General features: G+C 47.2%; 1 protein-coding gene across 5 annotated transcripts in view; it reads left to right on the forward strand.

Moving 5' to 3' along the window:
- HDLBP (high density lipoprotein binding protein) overlaps positions 1-15,708 on the forward strand; it is a 67,197-nt gene that overhangs the window by 19,124 nt on the left and 32,365 nt on the right. For 4 of the 5 annotated variants that reach the window (XR_012332879.1, XM_073806998.1, XM_033859403.2 and 1 more), the window contains one exon: positions 15,159-15,223. The gene's annotated coding sequence lies outside the window, so the exon portion shown is untranslated. Of the gene's footprint in view, positions 1-10,375; positions 10,516-15,158; positions 15,224-15,708 lie in introns of those variants that run through there. The other variant, XM_073806999.1, reaches the window with a different exon arrangement.

Consider the following 15,708-nt stretch of genomic DNA (forward strand, 5'->3'; position numbering starts at 1 on the left):
CTGCTGCCCACCTGCTTCCCATCCTTGGCTCCCTGTGGAGCCAGAGCTAGGTTGTCTTTCTCTTCCTCCCCTCTTTGGTTGTTACCGGTTTTCTAGTAGGAGGGTTAACAGTGTCAGTGGCCCTGACACTTCTCAGTACCCGACTCTGTGCTCCTGTTCTTTCTCCTCTTCACAGAACTCTGTGTCCTCAGTGGCCTGAGTGTCCTTCCAGAGTTATTTTTGCATAGACAAACGTGTTTCTCTAACACCACGGGTTACGTATTGGTATAACATAGAGCTGCCCCTTTATTGACACGGATACTGGGTATGTGGTGTAGTTGGGGACGTTTGCTCATTCACCAATCATTTGATGCAGGGCTGTGTGTACTTGAGTGTCTGCTGACTGTATCCTACATAATCTCTTCTTGCATAAACCAAGCTCATATAATACGTCATCTAGGACATTCACCATCAGATCAAGAATTTAAGACACTTAATAAAGCAGTTAGAACACAGGATTCCTTGAGGGTTTTAAGATTTTTTTTCACCTGACATTTTTTTTTAAAGCAAACTGGCTTTGTTGAAAATTTCAATGTGGTAAACTTAGTGTTCACAGAAACATTTCTCTTCACTTTTATTTCCTTATTTTTAATTAATTAATTTATTTTTGGCTGCGTTGGGTCTTAGTTGCTGCGCGGGCTTTCTCTCGTTGGCATTGAGCTGGGGCTACTCTTCATTGGGGTGCGTGGGCTTCTCATTGCGGTGGCCTCTCGTTGCAGAGCACGGGCTCTAGGCGAGCGGGCTTCAGTAGCTGTGGCTCGCGGGCTTCAGTAGCTGTGGCTCGCGGGCTTCAGTAGTTGTGGCTCGCGAGCTGTAGGGCACAGGCTCAGTAGTTGTGGTGCACAGGCTTAGTTGCTCCGCGGTATGTGGGATCTTCCCGGACCAGGGATCGAACCTGTGTCCCCTGCACTGGCAGGCAGATTCTTAACCACTGCGCCACCAGGGAAGCCCAAAATTTGTATTTTAAATTACAATGTGTAATCAGATTGCTCCTCAGAAAGGTCACTCAGTTATTCTTCTTCCAGCCACACCAGTATGCTCACACCGTTTCTGTCCTCATACTTTATTTTTGCCAATTTGAGAGGTGAAAGAGTCTCATCCTACCTTCAAATCTATTTTTTTTGTACAAATTAAATGTTTCCTGCATTTGCATGGAAGATTTTTGTATCTTTTGCCGTTTTTTTTTTAATGGGTTGTTAGAGTGCTTGGAAATACTGTAAACTACACTTGGCCACTTCTTTCTCAGATCTTTGAGACTATACCCTCTACCATGTGCCCCTGGGTGTTTGTGGTAGAGGAGATACTTTCGTGACTAAGACAAGTACCCATTTTGTATTTTTTCCCCTACTCTAAATTTATTCATTATAAACAGGAGATTTGTAAAAAATGACTTGAGGGCTTCCCTGGTGGCGCAGTGGTTGAGAGTCCGCCTGCCGATGCAGGGGACACGGGTTCATGCCCCGGTCTGGGAAGATCCCACATGCCGTGGAGCGGCTGGGCCCGTGAGCCATGGCCGCTGAGCCTGCGCGTCCGGAGCCTGTGCTCCGCAACGGGAGAGGCCACAGCAGTGAGAGGCCCGCGTACAAAAAAAAAAAAAAAAAAAAATGACTTGAGATTTTCTTCCTTTAAGACTGTTTTATAAAGTTTATTAATAAAAACTTTTTGTCAGGTTACATTCCTTTCTGCCTTGATTTGGAAAACCGACTATAGCACTGCTGTTCAATAAGAGCTTCATGTATAATTAAAAATTTTCTGGTTTCCATCTTTAAAATGTAAAAAGAAACAAGTGAAATTTAAGTTTGATAATATATTGTTTAACGTAATCCAAGATGTTATCACTTCCACATGTAATCAACATAAAATCATTAATAAGATGTCTTACATTGTGTTTGTTGTACTAAGCCTTCAAAACCCGTGTGTATTTTAGCCTTACGGTCTATATCAGTTCTAACTAGCCAGGTCTCGAGTGTCCATAGACACACATCGCCAGGACGTATTGGCCAGCATGGCTCTATAGAGTGGTTTCATTTCATTTCTGTGGAAATCCATTCACTTACTCTTTTGAACCTAACCTTTGTCCCATCTGCTTTTTAAAAAGAGTTATAAGGTGTATTTATCTGACACTTGTTCTTGATTTAGGCTCTAAATAAATATTATTCTTTACTCATCTGTGGAAAGATATTGCTGATTATTTCAGTATTTGTAAAATTAACGTGCTAGAGTATTCATTTAGTGGAACGTGGCGATGTGTTGTTCATTTAGTGGAATTAAACACTAATATCCCCAAACAGTGGGATACCTACTGTAGAGCAGACTATCTTCCTTGATCTTTTTAACAATTTACAAAGCCCTCAGAAGTTGATAGAGGTGGGAAATGTAGAAAGTCAGAGCATAAGCAACCAGCCAGGGTGACCCAAGTAGTATCTGGCAAGATTCTGAACGTAGGTGTCCTGACGACAGGTGTGGTGTTAATTACACAGTCTCTTCGCACTAGAGACACCTGTCATGACTTAGCTAAAACTTAGTTGTTACCTATTTTCACGTTATGGAGAAATACATGTCATTGAAGAAAATTCTAAGTTACCCTTTCTGTCACTTCCTGAAAAGAAGTGACGCTGATAGAATTAGTGGAGAAAGAATCAAGCCAGGTAAAGGAAAACATGGACCACAGGTATTTGTTTCGCTCTCGTCTGAACTTGTACTACTATGTTTGGGGGGAACAAAGCTGCTGAGTTGAACATACATATGGTAATAAACACTATCTCTGAGCCAAAGAAAGGAACCTAGTTTTTAGGTGTTCAGTATTCGAATGCACTACCAGTCAACGTGGGTCGACACTACAGTTTATATTTATAGCTACATATAAATAAGCTTAATCACAGAAGGAGTTTACTAGTATATTTCAGCTATCAAGAAGGATGAAGGGGCTTCCCTGGTGGCGCAGTGGTTGAGAGTCCGCCTGCTGATGCAGGGGACGCAGGCTTGTGTCCCCGGTCCGCGGAGCGGCTGGGCCCGTGAGCCACGGCCGCTGAGCCTGCGCGTCCGGAACCTGTGCTCCGCAACGGGAGAGGTCACAACGGTGAGAGGCCCGCGTACCGCAAAAAAAAAAAAAGGATGAAGGCATACTCTTTGCCCAAACCTGAGCACCACACAGTGTGGGAGAGCAAACTGTGCTCCACACCCCCGCCCTTAGCACCAGTCTCCCACAGGGTGGCAGGACTGCCGAGGGAGTATCAGACCTGAGCACTCCCACAGCCCCAGCGATGCCCCCTGACCCCCATCAACGTGACCCTGCTTGGAGGGGTTCCTGTCAGGTAGGTAGGTAAAGCACAGAGGGTAAGTAGCCTAGGTTACACACCTCAGTTTGTCTGTCCATGTTCATTGACAGATTGTTTACAGTTGTTGGCTGTGATGTGGTTCTTGTATATGCTCCTGTAGCATATATCTAGAAGTGAGGGGGTTCGCTCACAGTATTTGCATCTCAAGCCTTAACTGGCCTTGTGAGTGGTGTGAGGTAAGGACTTAGGTTTTTCTTATGTAAATAATCAGTTTTCCCGGAGGCATTGATTGTGTAGTCCATGCAGGAGGTCACCTCTAATGAGTCTGTCTGATATGTCCACATCTGGGCTTTCTCACCTGCTCCTGCACAAGCACACACTGCCTGAATTACTGCAGCTGAAAATCTTGGATTGGGGAGGGCACATCCTCCCCACCTTGTTTTCCTCAGCGTTGTCTGTGGCCCTTGATCTTCTGTATAAAAGTTGTTGTATACATATAAATTAAATATTTTGTATAGATGTATATAGAAATATTGTATAAATGAAAATTGTATAAAATCTGGTTATAAAATTATACACACATGTGCATGCCTCTCTTGGGATTTAAGTTGCATTTGCATTGAATTTCTAGTCTAAGAGAATTGCACTTTGTATGATTAAGTCTTCCTATATAGGTGAACGTGGCATTTCTCCACTTATTTTGGTCTTTCCTGTATTTTGACAAAGGTTTTTACAATACTCTCCATAAATTCTACTTTCCCATTAATTTATTTCTAATAGTTGCTGGTGTTCTGGAACATAATTGATTTTGCGTTCTGGTCTTGTTTCCAAAAAACCTACGAACTCTTTAGTTAGTTCTAATAGTGCATTTATAGGTTCTCCTGGATCTTGTACTTGGACAGTTATATTGTCTGTGAACGCTGGCAGTTTGTTTGTTTGTTTGTTTGCAGTACGCGGGCCTCTCACTGCTGTGGCCTCACCCGTTGCGGAGCACAGGCGCAGGCTCAGCGGCCATGGCTCACGGGCCCAGCCGCTTCGCGGCATGTGGGATCCTCCCGAACCGGGGCACGAACCCGTGTCCCCTGCATCGGCAGGCGGACTCTCAACCACTGCGCCACCAGGGAAGCCCACGCTGGCAGTTTTGTTTCCAATCCTCATACGTTCCATTTTCCTGCCTTACTGCCCTGGTTAGAATCTCTAGTGTAGGTTTGAATAGAAAATGCTCAGTGCAACCAGCCTTCCTCATGATCCCAATATGAATGCTTCTAATGAGGACTCTTGGTAGGTGCCCATCATGGAGTTAGGGAATGTGTCCTTGTATTCCTGTTTTATCAGGAATGGGTAATCTATATCATGTTCTTCATTTGAATGTTTTTGAGATGATCAGATCTTCTTGTTCCAGCGCTAATAATGTGGTGAATTACTTTATTTTTCTGATATTGTACCACCTTGCATAACTGGATTAAACTTGACTTTATCATTATATATTACGTATTTGTTTTTACATCTCTGGATCAGTTTGCTAGATTATTTTAGGCTTTTGCTTTTAAGTACCTAGATGAAATTCACATATTCTTTTCCCCTGCTACCCTTGTCTGGGAGGTATTAAATTTCTCTGGCTTTAAGTGAGTTGGGAAGACAGTCTCTTGGGGCTTCCTTACAAAACCACCTGGGCCTGCCTTTTTGTTGTGATTTTTATATTTGTTTCTTCAAATATTGGAGAGTGTTGGTTATTTAAACTTTCCATTTCTAACAGACTCAGTTTGGGTAACTTACTTTTCTAGAAATTGCCTATTTCATCTAAGTTTTTGATAATACTTTTCTCAGTAGAATTCTTGTATGATGTTTCAAAGTCTCTATTTTAGTTATAGTTTTTGACCCACTTTGAATTCTTAGTATTGCCTATTTTTACCTATTCTCTTTTTTTATTGATCATTTCTGCCAGAGATCTAACTAGTCTTTTTAGATTTAGCTCAGTTTATTTTCTGTGGTATATGTCTTTTACTTCATTGATTTCTTATCTTTATTTCTATTTTCTTTAGTTTTATTCTGTGGCTTTTCTAATTTTAGAAGAGGGTGACTAGCTAATTTTTACATTTTCCTCTTCACTAATATGATGACTAAGATTATAGATTTGTCTCAAGTAACACTCTGGCTTCATTCTACAAGTTTGGATATATAACTGCTTTATTCTAAATATTTTCAGATTTCTTCTTTGACCCATGAGTTATTTAGGAGCAAGTTTTAAACTTTCCAGGATTTTTTAAATTTTAACTTGACTTCTAATTAATTGTGGTATGATCACAGAATGTTTATTAATTTTTTGTCATTTGTTGGAAAAAAATTGGGGGGGGGGGCCTTAGCTCCTGACCAGTTTTTGTAAAAGTTCAATGTACACTTGAAAAGAATGTGCTTTCTAATCACTGGGCAAAGGATTATATAAGTCCAATAAAGTAGGTTTTAATTGCTTTGCTTTAATATTCTGTGCATTTTTCATCTCCGTAATCTATGTTACCGAGAGTTGAGTCAGTCTTGCCCTGTAATCTTGGCTATAGCAATTTCTAGTAACCTTCAGTTTTTATTTATACATTTTGTAGCTACATTATTAGATACTGTACATACATGATCAGAGTTGACTGAATTTTTTATTCTTGACCTTCTTTGTTCTTAGCAATGCTTCTTATCCTGCAGTCTATTTTATCGGAAAATAATATAGATAGCCCAGCTTTAATTTGGTTAGTAGTTGTCTGGAGTACTTTTTCTATCCCTTTACTTTCAATGTCTATGTCCTCATGGTTTGGGATTCTTAAATAGCTTATAGCTGGATTTTGTAACTGGCTAGTTAGTGTATTAACATTAGATTATTGCCACATTGGGATTCATTTCTTCCATTGTATTTTGTGCTTTATTTGCCTTTTAAATTGCTTCTCTTTTACTTCTCTTGCTTCCTATTTTCTTTTTTTCTCTTTTATTTAATAATTAATAATACAGGGCTTCCCTGGTGGTGCAGTGGTTGAGAGTCCGCCTGCCGATGCAGGGGACACGGGTTCGTGCTCCGGTCCGGGAAGATCCCACATGCTGCGGAGCGGCTAGGCCTGTGAGCCATGGCTGCTGAGCCTGTGCGTCCGGAGCCTGTGCTCCACAACGGGAGAGGCCACAACAGTGAGAGGCCCATGTACCGCAAAAAAAAAAAAAAAAAAAAAAAGTAATACAAAATAACATAATGAATAAGTAATAATGTATATTATATTAAATAAGATAAAGAATTCTAGGGCTTACCAGGTGGTGCATTGGTTAAGAATCCGCCTGCCAATGCAGGGGACATGTGTTCCAGCCCAAGTCTGGGAAGATCCCACATGCCGCGGAGCAACTAAGCCCGCGTGCCACAACTACTGAAGCCTGTGTGCCTAGAGCCTGTGCTCTGCAACAAGAGAAGCCACTGCAATGAGGAGCCTGTGCACTGTAACGAAGAGTAGCCCCTGCTCGCCGCAACTGAAGAAAGCCCGCACACATCAACGAAGACCCGATGCAGCCAAAAATAAATAAATAAATGTATTTTTTTTTAAGATAAAGAATTCTAAGTTGACAGTTAACTTTCTTCAGCGTAATTTATAGGTGTTATTTCATTGTCCTCTGGTAGGCATTGTGCTGTGACATGGTCTGCCCTCAGTCTCGTGGTATTCCTTTATAGGTAACCTGTCTTTTCTCTCTAGTTGCTTTTAAGGTCTGCTCTTGTCTTGGTCGTTTTTGAGGTTTCACTGTTCTACACCAAAACGGAGATTAAATTATCCACCTGGCCACCTGTTCTGTCTCTTTTTAGGAGGGGAGGGAAATGTAATATCTTTACATTCTAAAATTTTCTCCATTATTTTTCCAATATTTCTTCTCTGTTCTTTTTTTTTCTTTTTAATATTTATTTGTTTGGCTGTGCTGGGTCTTAGTTGCAGTACGCGGGATCTTTTAGTTGCGGCATGCGAACTCTTAGTTGTGGCATGCGTGCGGGATCTAGTTCCCTAACCAGGGATCAAACCCAGGCCCACTGCATTGGGAGCATGGAGTCTTAGCCACTGGACCACCAGGGAAGTCCCTCTTCTCTATTCTTTGTATTTGCCTCCTGTGGACTGCCTATTAGACATGTGTTGGACTTCCTCATCCTTGTATCTGAGGTTCTTAACCTCTCTAATTTGTTCCATCTCTTGATTTTTTTTTTAATTGTAAACTTTATGTCTTATGTTTCTAGTCGCTTTAAATTTTTTTTTAATAGCCTCTGATAGTTCTGTAACCTGGAGTTCTTAAGTCTAATCATCTTTCAGTCTTAGTTTTTGAACTTTGGACTTTAAGCTTCTCTACAGTGTTGGTAGATCTGTGGGTGTCCTTTGCAGCCTGGTGTGAGGTTCATTCCCTCCTAGGTGGGGTTGCTTTCTGTTTTGTTAATTTCTAGGTTTGGGCTAGGCCTTGGACAAATGGGGCTGTAGGAATTTGAGCCCTAAACCTTTACTGAACCTTAATTAAACTAGTGCATGGTTGCTAGTACTCGAGAGGGGTTTCCATCTCCCAGCACTGGCCAGTGGGGAAACGTCCTGTAGTCTCTCCATGCTAGTGGGCCAGAACCTACCTTCTGTTGAGGGTTAGTTTTTGGGGGGATCGTGGCTTTAAGTGTGTGTGAGGGGATATATCTATTCTAACCTTTTACCTTGAGGAGCCCCAAAGCTTCTCCCCTGTCCCCTTGAACACTGAAAACCCAAATGTTACATACTGATGTTCTCCTTTTGAGGCAGCCATAAGGGGTTTGCATATTATTTTGTGTGAATATTGCTGGACCCAGATATCTCAAAATTTGCCTCTGCAGACTGTTAGTTTCAATGTAGTAAAGCTTGCTGGGAAGGAAAGCCGGTTGTAACTATCAGCACAAAAGCATCCTGAGATGGTTTGTAGCACAAATTTAACATTTGATTTTATCATATCTTTTGTTAATTATATGTTGTTGTTGTTTTACAGTTTTTTAAAAAATTTATTTTTGGCTGTGTTGGGTCTTTGTTGTGGTGCGCCGGCTTCTCATTGTGGTGGCTTCTCTTGTTGCGGAGCACAGGCTCTAGGCGCGCGGGCTTCACTAGTTGCAGTGCGTGGGCTCAGTAGTTGTGGCGCACGGGCTTAGTTGCTCCGCGGCATGTGGGATCTTCCCGGACCAGGGCTCGAACCTGTGTCCGCTGCATTGGCAGGCGGATTCTTAACCACTGTGTCACCAGGGAAGCCCTAATTATATGTTTTTAACCATCTCTTTCAAGGCATCCTGTGCACCAGGTACTCTGTGAGCTTCTCCTGTGGTGACTTCCTAGCTTCCTTGGAAGTTCCTTGACAGTGGACCTGCCTACTTTTTCTGAATCCCTCCCTTCTTCCTCCCTTCTCAGACCCCTCTGTAGTGCTGAGCCCTCAAAAACAAAAAATAACAAAACGCACTTGTCGGAGTTGCTGGTTGGTTAATCCGCATGGAAAGACTACCTCCAAACTTCAGTGATAACATAGGAAGGGATGCTTACAGAGATTCTTCCAAGTCTAAGGAGGTGCCACCTTGCCCAGGTACCATCCTGGTGATTTAAGGTACAGCTTTGATGACAGTGTCCTCAGCTCCATGGTTTCTTCCCCCAGTGATGTCATGAAGTGCTGTCATATTCTGTCAGCTGTGATGGGCTTCTCCCCAGCCTTCACCTTGTACATGCAGTTGCCTACTTGACATCCCCACTTGGCCATCCAGTGGGCATGTCAGATGGCATATCCGAGTTTTTGCATCACACTTCCCCTTACCAATCTAGGCTTCCTTCAGTCTCTCCATCTCAGTGAGGGCAGCCAGGAACCTCCCTGCCGTTCTTTTTTTTTAATGTTTATTTTTTAATTTTTTCTCATTAGTCTCCCTGCTGTTCTTGACTTCTGTCATTCCCCGTGTCCAGTTAATAAGAAACTTCTGGTGCTACTGTTGGAATCTGTCCACTTGGTGCATCTGCCATTGCCAACCACAATGGAAAGCCATTGTCACCTTTAGACTGAACAACTGCTGTGGCCCTGCCCCGCCCCCCTCTCCATGTGTACATACTTTGACAGTGTTCCACTGAAAGGAATACCCAGGTTCTGCCTTCTCCCCCTCAACTACCCCCCCACCCCCCGCCCAGCTTCCCATCATCCTGAGCAACACGTGTATCATGGCCGCAGGCGAGCTGACCTGTCCCTGGGGGTCCTCTCTACCCTGACCTCGCCTTCCCAGTCCTGCCAGCGCCCCGGCTCATGCCTTGTCCCCAGTGTGTGGTGCACTTCTGTATGTCATGTAGGATTCTACTCATGGGCTGCTTCATCAGAGGTGCAAATCCCTCCACTAGGCCTGTACCCTTATAAAAAAAAAAAAAAAAGGAAACCGAGGCCCTTGTCACATATTACACAAGGAATGCAGACCTGGCTTGTCTGCAAGCCATTCTCACCCACCAGGGTGGACGCCCCTTGAGGGCAGGGGCTCTGTTCTGCTCCTCTTGTTTGTTTAGGCTGTGAGGCTGGAGGCACAGCTGTAGGAGTGGAGTCCTTAAAAAAGGGGTCTACAATTTTTAAGGGAATTAAACTGGTAGCCAAGGAGTAGAGTAGGGATATTTTATAGACGGGAAGGACACAAGGTGCAGAACCGCAGGCGAGTGCGCCAGTGGAAATCTGTGCTCCGAACTTTGGGGGCATGGGGTATGTTTCCACGCGAGTTTATTAGGCCAGCTTGTCCAGCTATTGGAAGTTGTAGATGGTTGGGGCCAGCAGTTAATTTCCTTTGTGTTGTACCTCGAGGTGTCTTGTTTCTTTTTGGGGTGGGGAGGCGGTATTGGGGACCTCAATGCTAGAGCTGCAGTCCCTCCCACCTTCGCTTTATGAAGGTGGAGACTGATTTCCCAACTCCCCGACACCCCCCACCCCCCAGTAAAAGGCTCCCGAGCCCCCGGGGAGTTAGGTGCTGTAGGAGCAGCGGGCGGGCGGGGGCGCGGCGTTGGCCGGCGGGCGGGGCGGCCGTGGTCTGACGTGTCCGGGCGGGATTGGAGCCGCCGCCCTATATAGCCGCGGGGGCCCGGGCGCCGGCCTGGAGGGAGCCAGCCTAGAGGGAGCGAGCGAGCGAAGGTCCCGGCTTCTTCCGCGGCGAGCGGACGGACGACGGACGGACGGACGGGTGCACCGCGGGGTGAGCAGGCCGGGGCGGGCGGCGCGGGCCGGGGTGCCGGGCGGGGGGCGGCGCGGGGAAGTTGGGGCGCCGGGCTGCCGACGTGGAGCCCCGGGCGGGGGGAGGGGGCCGGGGCCGCCTTTTGCCCCAGCGCCCCCAAGCCGATACTCCCCCAGCCAGCACAGCCACCCTCCCCCCGCGGGCGCCCCCCTGACCGGTCGGGGGTGGGGGGGCGGCTACGTGTCACCACTGCGCATGGGCCGCGGCGCTGGCACGGGAGGAGTGAGAAACTTTCCCGAGTGCCGCGGCGCCGGCTCTGCGCTGCCCACCGCCCCGCCGAGCAGCCCCCAAACCCCAGTCCGGGTCCCGCTCCCTCCGCGCGCCCGCCGCTGAGGTGGGGGGGGCCGACCTGGGCCCAGGTCGGTGACGTTGGCGGCCGGGCCCTGCCCCCTCCCCCTCCTGCTCCGGCAGGGGCGCCCCTCCCCCCAGCTTGGCCGGCCGGAGGGGGCAGGGGCGGGGGCCTGTCCCGCAGGGCATCCTTGGCGGTGGGGCTGGACGGGACGGCGGCACGGGGCCCAGGCAGGCCGGGCCTCACCTCCACTTGCTGCCGCCTGCGTGGTCGGCCGGGCCCTGCTGCCCTCCTCGGGGCTGGAGCGCAACTTGGATGTGCCCCAGGGTCCACGGACGAAAAATGCATTACGGAAAAGTACCGAATTTGGATGAAAGGCGGGGAGGCCCAGCGCGTTGCTGCCCCTTTAAGCCTTTCCCCGCCCGCGGGCTCGCGTGGCCTGTGGGAGGGCCTTGCTGAGGTGGCATCTGCGAAAGTTCCTCCTGCAGGATGGGTGCCGACTTCCAGAACTTGGTGAAACGCACAAATGCCCAGCCGTGTAGACTTTGTGCGGGTGGCCTTATATTTATGCTTTGTGATCTGGCAGCCATCGGGATTTTATGTTCGTGTTCTCAGTTGGTTTGTGGGTCTTGAGAAGGACTTTGAAATTTTTTTTTTCCTTACAAGCTTGCTGTGGGGATAAAAGTAAATAATTTCAACTTTGGAAGAAGAGGACAGAGGTCCTGGGTTTCCTGGTGGTTTTTTGATAGCCTGCATACTCAGTCCTGTCTAGTAGGTAAACAAAGCACTGAGATCTCATTAGTTGACTGAGATAAAATTCTTCCTGGACTACTACTCATGAGTTCTCTTTGCAAAAGACTTGCTCTTTTGAATATGTAATTGGCAAAACATTACAAGGGAATCAACTTATATTTCCTTGTTTATAGGCAAAAAAGTAAAATTCTTCATTTAATCTGTTGTACATTTGTTAGGACCGAGCTTCAGATGTAAGCCACGTATGCTGTGACTTCACCTGGGCACCCTGGTGCATAACCGTCCATCCTTGTGGGAGTGCCCCCCAGCCGCTGCATCCCACCCTGGGGAGGGGGCGAGTAGGAGAGAAGAGTCTTTGCTTCTGTCTAGCCTTCTTCCTTTGGTTCTAGTTCTTTCTTACATAGTTGTATTTTAAAATGTGTTTTTTTTACTGTGGGTATTTATACTCTGAGAAACAAGACTTAAAGTCCAGGTTGAGAAGAGTTTGAGATTTGCATTGGGTGGATCTGAATGCTTGCATGGAAAGTAGTTGAGAGCAACCAAAATGATGAAGGGACTAGGGCATCTTGGGAATCACTGAAGGGGGCTGGAGAATGGGCTGAAGGAGTACCTGAAGTACTCCTTCACATACCTGAAGGAGTCTTGTAGGAAAGATGGACTTGTTCTCTGTGGCAAGAAGGGGGAAGAAGGAGCAGATCTGGGCCCGACCTCAAGCCACCTGTCCTGACAGCTACACAGTGATGGAGAAGCAGCAGAGCCTGGGCCCCCAGGGAAGGCTGTGTGGCTCCTGTTCCCCGGCTTATTCAGAGAGTGGGAGAGAGTCGTCGCTGAGGTCCCTTTTGGTCCTGATTTGAGCAGCTGTATTCAACTAAGGGAGGAGCTGTGATAGCAAATGTTTGGTCTCTGCTCCTCAGGAGGAGGCCTGGGTAAGGTCTCCTGGGACTGATGGCCAGTAGGGAAGCCGGGGTAGGGAGCACACACGCCTGGACGGGCGTGAGGTTGTTGAAAGATCTCCGAGGGGTGGGCGTAGCGCTGTGGGGGACGGTTTCTTAGGTGCTGCTTTGTTGAACTGGCGGCAGGTTGACAGTAGGGCTGGGGGCACGGGAGGAGGACTGGTGCTGGCCTTTTATAAGATCTACCCCAGCGCCTCAGGTAGGTCTCAGGTCTGCACTTACACATGGATCAGCAGATCGGTTTTAAAATGGATTCTTTAGAGACAGGAGTTTGAGAAGTTTATGAGAAAAGCAACACCCTAATTTGATCATATCACACCCTCGATGTTCACCTGTGGCTCGCTGTGATCCATTCATTCCAGCTGGGACAAACTGCCGTTTGAAATCTGGAAACTAGAGACTAGTGTGTCCTGTCCAACCAGCCTGGAGTTTTCTGTAGGTCCACCCTCCGCCCTTAGCTGCCTGAGGGCCTGTGCACACATGGGGGCGTTAGAGGCTCTGCCGGTTGGGCTGTATTGAAGCCCCTTTCTTGAGCCAGTGAGGAATGCGGGGCTCAGTAGAAAGGCTCACCGGAACTGACTCGTGCTGCATGTGGGAGCTGGCTCAGAAGGGAGCCTCAGGAGCTCCTCCCCTCTTGTGTGTGACGCCAGGTGCAGGGTGGGGGCTTCTCGTCAGAAATCTGTGGCTGGAGCGGACGTGGACAGTGGCTGCACTGCGCGGGCTTACCTCGTAGCTGTCACTGGGCACTGAAGACTTGCCTGTCCAAGAAAGCAAGAGGACTGGTCAGTTAGGAGCACAGAGAAGATGGTGTGGGCGTCATGGTGGTCACGTGGGTGAATGCAGCTTCTTAGAGAGTGGGTGTCAGTGGGTTTTGATAAGGGATGTCGGCACCTGGCGTGGGAGGCTGTTCAGGTCGCAGGTCAGCAGTCAAAGGTTGCCAGGAGAGCGGGGCAGATGCCTGGGTCCTGGCTTCCCGTTGGCGCTTTGACCTGGAGCACCGCCATCCTGTTCCTAGACGGGCTAAGTGTGGGCCCCCTGGACACTGGGAACCCCGAGGCGGGCTCACCTTTTCCACCCCGTCAGGACCCACGCGTGGATGTGCTACTCTGACAGTCTGGTTGAATGGAAAGGGTTTCTTTCTTCCTTGCCTTAGTCACTGAGACTTGCGATTAGAATGCGTTGGAGGCAAACTCTTAAATAAAATAGTCTCGGTCAGTTTGTCTCCACCTTCTCCACTTGGGTCTCAGGTGCCTTTGTGTGTTTGTTGGGACTGGGGCCCCAGAGCAGGTCTGGCCTCTGGCTCATAGTACTTCCCCCATGTGACTCAAGCCCCTACATTGAGAGATTTTTTTTTTTTTTATACCACTGGTTCATGTCCCCAGCTGGGACATTTGAGACCCCACTGAGGCACCCCTGACTGCCATGAACCGTCTTCCTAGCTCCTGAACCACGCTTGTATTATGGGCAAGAACTTGGGGGTGTTACTCTCCAGTGAGGTAGAGTATTCTTGTTACTGATGGGAATTCTCCCATTTTAGCCCATGCCTCACCACTGTCATAATGTCTCCCTCATCAAGCGCACGTGGTGCGGCTGGTAACCTGCCTGGCAGCCTCACTGTCCTGAAGTCCCCCAAGGCAAGGTGACCCACCCCTTTTCCTTGGTCCTTCCAAGCTGGCCTTTGAAGGTCCTTTCCAGCCCTGCTATTTTATGGCCTGGTCTCTAAATCCCCAGTAGATTAGAAGGGACCGAAGAACTTTTATAGGCTAACAGCAAGAAGAACAAAGTAACTACAAAATACACAGGGAACTCTTAAAGACAGTAGCCCTCAGTCACCCTAAAAAGCTCTGGAGCCCCCAAGGTCCACAGTCTGTTCTAGATCATGACACAGTGTTGCAGACCTTTTTTCTTCTGGCTCAGCATAGATTAATAAGAGGAATACAGGAAAAATTACTCGCCACATAGCAGAACAAACATCAGTTTTGTGATAATTTTACTTCAAAATGGTTACATGTAAAAGGTATACACTTACGGGATTCCCTTGGGTCCCTGGAAAAGTTGCAAGTTGCCCTCTAGGAGTTCCAGATGGTTCAGGTTTTACCGTAATATGTTTGTTTGAAGCTAATGGCCTAGGGGCTTCCTTGGTGGCTCAGTGGTTAAGAGTCCGCCTGCCAATGCAGGGGACACGGGTTTGAGCTCTGGTCCGGGAAGATCCCACATGCTGTGGAGGAACCGAGCCCGTGCGCCACAACCAGTGAGCCTGCACTCTAGAGCCCGCGAGCCACAACTACCAAGCTCGTGCGCCTAGAGCCCGTGCTCCACAAGAGAAGCCATTGCGATGAGAAGCCCGCGCACAGCAACAGAGACCCAAAGCAACCAAAAAGAAATAATAAATTAATTTAAAAAAAAAGAAGAAGCTAATGGCCTAGTGAAAGGGTTCCTTCCATTTTTTCCCCCCAAGCAATTTGCCTAATATTGGTATTAGTAGCCAAAGTGTAAGTAATACTTTGACCTTTTCTGGTTGAGAGGTGAACAGATCTGGGTTGTAGGATGCAGATAAGTAACTTTTCTCTGGTTTTCTCCTTGCTCCCTCTCCCCTTGTCCCACACCAGAAAAAGCTGGCAGGCTGACAGAGGCGGCCTCAGGACGGACCTTCTGGCTACTGACCGTTTCGCTGGTAAGTGTGTCTTGTCTCAAGGCTTCCTGGCCCTGGGCTGTGTGCGTGCCTTCTTCCATTATGTTTTATCCTTAAGTTCCTAATGGTTCTTCAGAGAGAATCACTGTAGCTAACCTCCCAGCATGGAGCAGTGTGTATACTTCAGGTAGATGTGTCATCTGGTTTCCATCTATTTTTAATCTTTTTTCCTTAAATGTGAATAACATTTGCTCGGGGTATCTGAATTTGTATCTTGCTTTTCTTTAGAAATACAGAGTTTAATTTTCTTGAACTTGGGGAGGGGTCTTACTGTGTTGTAAAAATGATGAAGAAACTCACTCTTAATAAATTACTTGACCCTCTTATACTTTTTTGCCGCGGTGGCACAAGAAGACACTTGGTGCAGAATTGTGTGAAGAGAGTGGGTTCTTCCTCTTTGCAGTAGCATGGGGCTCACCTGGAGCTGGAGAGAGGCAGCCAGTGCTGAGTGAGCCCCTTTTCCAAAT

The sequence above is a fragment of the Tursiops truncatus genome, chromosome 7 (assembly GCF_011762595.2).
Source record: "Tursiops truncatus isolate mTurTru1 chromosome 7, mTurTru1.mat.Y, whole genome shotgun sequence".
Taxonomy (NCBI): domain Eukaryota; kingdom Metazoa; phylum Chordata; class Mammalia; order Artiodactyla; family Delphinidae; genus Tursiops; species Tursiops truncatus.